The sequence below is a fragment of the Pituophis catenifer genome, unplaced genomic scaffold (genome assembly GCF_029215685.1).
Source record: "Pituophis catenifer annectens isolate HBS135680 unplaced genomic scaffold, rPitCat1.0.hap2 SCAF_595, whole genome shotgun sequence".
Taxonomy (NCBI): domain Eukaryota; kingdom Metazoa; phylum Chordata; class Lepidosauria; order Squamata; family Colubridae; genus Pituophis; species Pituophis catenifer.
Window position 1 is genome coordinate 4,757 of NW_027257475.1, and position 7,744 is coordinate 12,500.

The window sequence follows — 7,744 nt, forward strand, 5'->3', positions numbered from 1 at the left end:
TAGTATCCCGTATTTCCAAGTTTGAGGTGGGGGGGTCAAAATTTTCCCAGCTTTGTTGGGAGTGCTAGAATGAAGAGTTTGCAAGAGATAAGTTCTTCACTCCTACTTATAAAGCAATATTTGCTACATTCCCTTCTGAGCTGTCTAGTTTTGGGGGTTTCTAATCTTATTTTTCCACATCTTACTTAAGGAGCACTTGGGCTTAGAACAATTTAAATCGGTGTTTTCCCAGCTTTGACTGCTTTCAGATGTGTGAACTTCCACTCCCAGAATTCCCCAGCCAGCAAAGCTATAAACATGTATAAAGAACTATGCGTGTGTTCATGTTTGATTTGGTTTAAAATAAAAAACTTTCTGTCTTTCCAGGAGTGACTCTATCCAGCCAATGTCTGGCATAACTTAATAGCAAAAATTTAAAATTTGCTTTCAGTTACATGCGCACAGTTCTTAAAACCACCTCCAGCTGGTCCATCAAATCTTGACTTTTGCTTCTCTGTCAGTTGTGTTTTAATGTTGCCTAAGATCCCTTTCCTTTTCTCCCATAAAGGAAAGCGAGGAAGATCTATATTCCTCCTTTCGGCAGCTGCGTCAACGGCAAGCGGAACTGAACAATCAGTTGTACGACACTCGGCGAAACATCCGGAGTCCCAGTCGGGATGCCTTGCTGAGAGAGTTCAGCGCAAACGAGGGGCAACTGCAGGTGTATCAGGAAACCTGCAACAAGAGGTTCGTGCCAGGCCCAAGGAACCAAGAACGACAGCAGAAGTTACTTCACAGTAGTTTCTTTATTGTTGCTTGCCTATAGACCAGGGTCAGCAACCCGTCGCTCTGGAGCCGCATGTGGCTCTTTAAGCCCTCTGCTGCAGCTCCGTTGCTGGTTGGCTCTGTTGTTTCGATGAAGAAAGACGTGTAGGCAGGATGATGGTTCACGGGAAGGCCCTTCGGTGTGAAGGTACCTTGTGGAAGGCACACTCACCCCATTCAAAAGGCTTCCTTTTATTGTCATTTTACAATTACCATGGCAAAACATTAATCAACGTTTACTGATACTGATTGGCTAAAGAAAGCTCATGAACTCCATATGGATCCCTCGTGTTTCCCTCATGTTATTTCCTGTGATAAACAATGCCTACGTGCTGGGTCCCCATGCTTTGTATATATGAGATAGGGTCTCTGCCAGACATCCTGTCTTTACATTCCTGACAAGATTAGGACTTTGTGTTAACGTTGTTTACCCAGCGCGGTTTGCTAACAACTGAGATTACACCATTCCCACAGGCTCCACAATTGATAGGGCTTTTCGGTTAGGACAGGTAGAGGAAAAAGGACCCCACACTAGGAGGAGACTATGATGGGGGAACTGGACTTCCGGTCGTCTCCAGAATTGAACGGGAGCTTCCGGTTAGGACCGTTGTGGCTCTTTTGAGTGTTTAAGGTTGCCAACCCCTGCAATAGACAGAATCTTGCCAGACTAAAGCCCAAATCTCCATAACCTTTACATATACCTTGTGAAAGGTTAAGGAGAATCCTCCCTGGTTCTCTTCCTGCATACCAGGGATTCAGGCTGACTTGCCTCTTTCTTCTTGAAAAGACCCTCTCCCTCCTGCAATTCTGTTCCACGTTCGAACACAGTATGTTGGTAACCACACCAACAATTAAGGGATCCTCGAAGGACTTGATTGAATAACTGAAAGAAGTGGGCAATAGAATTGAACCCGAAATGACTATCTGTACTGGAAGTCGACCAGATTAAAGGTAAAGGTTCCCCTTGCAGATATGTGCTAGTCGTTCCCAACTCTAGGGGGACGGTGCTCATCTCCGTTTCAAAGCCAAAGAGCCAGCGCTGTCCGAAGATGTCTCCATGGTCATGTGGCCAGCATGACTCAACACCAAAGGTGCACGGAACGCTGTTACCTTCCCACCAGAGGTGGTCCCTATTTTTCTACTTGCATTTTTTTACCTGCTTTTGAACTGCTAGGTTGGCAGAAGCTGGGACAAGTCACGGGAGCTTGCCCCGTTACGTGGCACTAGGGATTCGAACTGCTGAACTGCTGACCTTTCTATCGACAAGTTCAGCATTTTAGCCACTGTGTCCGTCTTCAGATTACAAATTCTATCACTCCGTCCTTAGAACATTCAATTCAAAGCCACTGTTTTCAGAAAGCCAGAAAACACCATGCTTTATTTTACAGCTTCGTACTCTACCGCACTCCATATTGAGATGCTTATTGAAGACAGGAGTAAGCATTTAAATAAAAAGATTATAAAACCACTCAGGCAGGCAATTGGATGAGATTCAGTCCAGGTCATAGTTGATGAACGACTCAAACGATGTGATTTCTCCCACCAGCTTTTGGTACAATAAGCTTGTTATATTTCAGTTGTTTTTTAATTTTTTAATTTGAGTTTTATTGGGTTTTAACAATTAAACAATTCTTATTCAACTCTTGTGCATGACTGTGACCATTTACATATCATCACACTAATGTTCTCCTATGCTCTATATAATTTTACAAAATCTACTATCTGTTATTTCCCTTTTTTTTCTATCTTCAATCCAATTAGACATATATAATTGTTATCTGCTTTTTTTCCCTCCTGTTTAAATTGTGTGCAACAGCTTCCGTTGTGTGTCAACTGGCTGGTTATATAAAATAAATGCATACATAGAATAGCTTGGACCTTCCAAAGTATACAGTGCCATCTGCAAATTTATCTCCTACAAACTTATTGTCCCCTTTCTGCTTACTTCGAATTATTGGCCTTTAAGTAGTTTTAAGAAATCACCATGCCAGGGAAGACGAGAACTCATGCATGTCATGTTGCATTTCTGATTTCTTTTCCCCCTCTGCTTTCTTTCAGATTGAGAGAGAAACGAGTTAGCAACAGCAAATTCTATTCCTAGAAACCTGACTTTCCTTTCATGGGTTATACCTAATACCATCTGGTAAGAACCCCTACCTTGCCCTGAAAATATTGGTTAGATTAGAAGTTCTGTGTCTTAAGGTAAAGATAAAGGTTCCCCTCACACATATGTGCTAGTTGTTCCCGACTCTAGGGGTCGGTGCTCATCTCCGTTTCAAAGCCGAAGAGCCAGCGCTGTCTGTTAGGATATGGTTTGAGCCTAACAAGTTGTCCAGGCAATAAATGTGTTCTGTGACTTTAATATGAATATCTATTGTGTAACTTTAAGGCTTTAATGCTGAGTCATGCTGTAATTAGGTAATGACTGGTTGTGAGAGTATTTAAGCAAGGTATTGTAACGTGTTCATTTGCTGCTATGATATGCTGCCATTGTGTATGAAGCTGCTATGATATGCTGCCATTGTGTATGAAGCTGAGATGATATGCTACCATTGAGAGGAATTGCTATCTGCTAATCATCGTTGGATGGATCTGTTACCATCGTGGTTTGTGAACCAGAGTGAGTTTGTTATTCTAACCAACTACTGTTTGTTTGGTGAGAAGATATCTGTAACTACTGGACTGATTTTACTGGCAAAGACTTGGAATTTGTTTAAAGATTATGAGACTGTTTTTCTACTACAAAGTAAGCTTTTGATAAACCAGTTTGCATATCTCTTATTCATTGCTCTCAGCAACGTTTCCTTGTGCATTTACTCTGCTGGTTGGTAACACAACTCCAATATCCTTAACATTGGTTATGGGCCCAGAGCCAACCATAACTAACTGGGATTGTTAAGAGTTAAACTGAGAGTTAATGTGAATAGTACAAACTGTGTTTGTGATATACAATCCAAGTGAAGATGGCACTAGAACAAGCAGCAAATTTTTCCATGATAACCCAGCTGGATGGAACAAACTATGTATCCTGGTCTACAAAATGTAGTCTACTTCTGCGTAGAGAAGGACTGTGGGACATAGTTAATAATCCACCGGATGTAACAGCATGGAATCCTGCTGATGAGGAAGATGAAAAGAAAATAGCCAAGTTTAACAGAGACAACGAGCTCTTAGCATTATTGGACTAACACTGGGTGACCAGCAGCTTGTCCATATTCGTGGCAAAGAGTCTGCTGCTAGGTGTTGGACCAAGTTGAAGAGACTATATGTTTGTGACTCTGTAGGTGCTCATATTTATCTCACACGGAAATTATTTAAACAACATCTTCTTAAAAGTGGAGATATGATGGCTCATTTGGAATCTATGACCAGAATTTTCCAGGAGCTGCATGAAAAGGAACTTGTTTTCTCAGAACTACAACAAGTTTATATAATTCTTTCTTCATTGGACGATAGCTATGACAACTATGTTTCTTCGTTAGAGGTTTTGTCCAGAGATGAACTGACATTGGCTGGCATAACCGGTAGGTTATTGGAAGAATCCAAAAGAAGACAAGAAAGAGATCAGTTGAGAGAGCAACAACCAAAAGAAGAAAAAATGTACTCAACTGCCTATTTTGTAAAACGTTGTTTTGCTTGTGGGGCTAAAGGGCATATAGCTAAGTATTGTAAGAATAAGAAAATGTCTGTTAGGGACAATACTAGACCCAAGAAGGGTTGTAATTTAGCTATATCCAGTTCAACTACTGATGTTAACCAGGATTGTTGGGTTGTTGACAGTGGTGCTTCTCAATCTATTTCTAGAAATAGATTTTTTTTTTTTTGTTAAAATGGAGAAAAGTAACCAACATGTTAAACTAGCAAATGGCTGGAAGGTTAAGGTGGCTGGAGAGGGTGTTGCTCGTTGGTCATTTAATAATGAACCATTGCCTATGTTATATATTCCTGGGTTAAAATTCAATTTATTATCTGTTAAATCATTATTGCAATTTGGGTTTACAGTAACATTTAAAAATGATAAGTGTTTCATTGAGAAAGATGGCAAGGTTGTTACTGCAAGTTTGGAAAATGATTTATTTGTTTTACGGGATAACCCAGTATTGGTGGCTAAATCTAAGTCTGTTTATAAGAATGTTAAACCACATGATGAATGTATTCATCTGTTACACCGGAGACTTGAGCATTTAAATTTCAGGACGTTAAAGAAAACAGTTCAGGTATCTGAAGGGATAAAATTACAAGCATGTAGTAAATATCTGAATTGCAATGCCTGTAGTCAGCAAAAAAGTAGGGTTACACCAGCAAACCGTGTTAATGGTTTTAACACCACAAATCCATTAGAGGTAGTGTTTGTAGACCTAATTGGACCCAAGAAACCCAGCATAGGAGGTGCCTGCTATATTCTAAGCATAGTAGACCATTATTCAAGATACGGATTCTGTTATCTAATGAAAACAAAAAGTGAAACATTCCAGCATATTAACAACTGGCTACCTTTTGTGGAAAGGAAACAGAAATTTAAGGTTAAATGCTTAGTGACTGATAATGGTACAGAATTTACCAACCAAAGGTTGGAAAAGTTTTTGCAGGATGCAGGGATCCAGCATAAACGGTCTGCTCCACAACACAATTCGTATATCGAGAGAAGAGGTCAAACATTACAAGCCATGACTAGAACTATGTTGGCAGATTCTGGTTTGCCTGAAAATTTATGGGGTGAGGCTGTTATGTGTGCTAACCATATGTTAAACAACGTGGTTCATTCCTCTACGGGAGAAATACCATTCACCTTATGGCATGGGAGGAAACCAAATCTTAGTTATTTACACACATTTGGAACCCCAGCTTGGGTACATATTCCATCTAGTTTAAGGAGAAAAGATCAAGCCAGAAAAATGTTTTTCGTTGGCTATGAATCAAATCATAGGTCTTTTAGATTTTGGGCACAGGGAACTACTAGTGTTTACTGTAGTGCAAATGCTAAATTTCTAGAGCACGAAGGATGGGATAAACTAGAGTGTGCAGATTATAGACATGATAATAATACTGTTAGTATAGAGCATCATATTCCTGATGATATTCCTGAGGATTTAGATGATGTAAAATCCTCTATCAAGGATGAAGAACAGGAAGTAGGTTTATTTATTTATTTATTTATTTATTAATCAAATTTCTATACCGCCCTACTCCCGAAGGACTCAGGGCGGTGAACAGCCAAGATAAAATACAGATAATACTAATATTAAAATGTCCCTTAAAATTATTAAATATTTTGGCCAAAACACAAATTAAAACACCCAATTTATAAAATCACGAATTAAAAAATTTAAAAGAGGAGAGTTAGGCCAGGCCAGCCTGCTGAAATAGAAAAGTTTTGAGAGCACGGCGAAACGTGTGCAGGTCCGGGATTCTCCGTATCTCTGGGGGGAGCTTGTTCCAGATGGTAGGTTTAGAGGAGGTAGTTTTAGGGGAGGAGTCAGATGAACTACCTGCAGTAAGTCCTGTTTCACCTAGGAGATCTACTAGGGAAAGGCATCCACCTGATCGATATAAAGCAACTCTAGTTTGCCAGGTGTATCCAAAGTGGTGTGAAAGCTATGGATTAAGAATCTAAACTCTATATATTGACCTGTCCAAAGGGGAGAATGTTAGGATATGGTTTGAGCCTAACAAGTTGTCCAAGCAATATATGTATATATAGCGGGTGGATTAAAAATACCAGAGTAACAAAGTTGGATGGGACCTTGGAGGCTTCTAGTCTAACCCTCTGCTCAAGCAGGAGACTCTGTGCCATTCTAGACAAATGGCTATTCATTCTTTTCTTTAAAATCTCCAGTGAGATTGTTCTCACTGACAGGAAATTTCTTAATTTTAGGTTTGATCTCTCCTTGATTAGTTTCCATCCATTACTTCTTGTTCTGCCTTCAGATGTTTTGGAGATTAGGTTGACTCCTCTCCTCTCTGTGTCAGCCACTCAAATATTGGAAGACTGCCATTATGTCACCCTCTGGTCCTTCTCTTTGTTAGTCTAGAGCAGTGTTTCTCAACCTTGGAAGCTTGAAGATGGGGGGACTTCAACTCCCAGAATCCCCCAGCCAGCGCTGCTGGCTGGGGGATTCTGGGAGTTAAAGTCCCCCCATCTTCAAGCTTCCAAGGTTGAGGAACACTGGTCTAGACAGACCCAATTCCTGCAACCGTTCATTGTACTTCCTAATCTTATTTCCTTATCTTAGTTGTTCTTTTGTATATTAATTCTCAAATATCAGCCCTTTCTCGTATCATGGTGATACAAAAATGGATGCAATATTCCAAATATGTCAAATCCGTAAACCTCAACGCCGCATATCCATATACTGGGTCCAAATTTCCTTTTTAAAACATAAACTAAACCTAAATATAAACTTTTAAAAACATACCATAAACTTTGTTACAAACATAAACTAGAATCCTGACCTTTAACTATACTCTTACGATTTTTGTGCAGAAAAGGTCGTAAAATTGGATATGACCCAGTCATCACCTTGCCTAAATTAGCAGTGGAACTTCTGCTCTCAATTGTGGTCATAAGTCTAGGACAGAGATGTTCAAACTCAAGGCCCGTGGACCCTGAACTGTCAGGGTGCCGAGATCTGGCTGTGGAGCTACCCTGGAAACTGCGAAGGACCGACCTGCGGTGCCTCTCCCAGTGAAAACGGAGGTTGGGAGGGCCACACGCGGCCCTCTCAGGCTCTGTTTTCAGTCGCGACGGCCTCCTGCAGCCCTCTGCCAACGAAAATGGAGCCTCCCCGGGCTCTGTTTTTGCTGGCAAAGGGCTGCAGGAGGCCGTCGCGGCCAAAAACGGCGCCTTGACGAGTGATGTCAAGCTGGCCACGCCCCCCTGCCCTCCCAAGGTCAAACACAACCCTGATGCGGCCTTCAATGAAATCAAGTGTGACATCTC

At 40.9% G+C, this 7,744-nt stretch overlaps 1 long non-coding RNA gene across 1 annotated transcript in view; it reads left to right on the forward strand.

Moving 5' to 3' along the window:
- The first annotated feature begins 453 nt into the window (after positions 1 to 453).
- Positions 454 to 7,744, forward strand: part of LOC139327037 (uncharacterized) — a 7,707-nt gene continuing 416 nt past the window's right edge. The window contains exons 1-2 of the long non-coding RNA XR_011601648.1: positions 454 to 726; positions 2,863 to 2,947. This is a non-coding gene — a long non-coding RNA (uncharacterized lncRNA). The remainder of the gene's footprint in view (positions 727 to 2,862; positions 2,948 to 7,744) is intronic.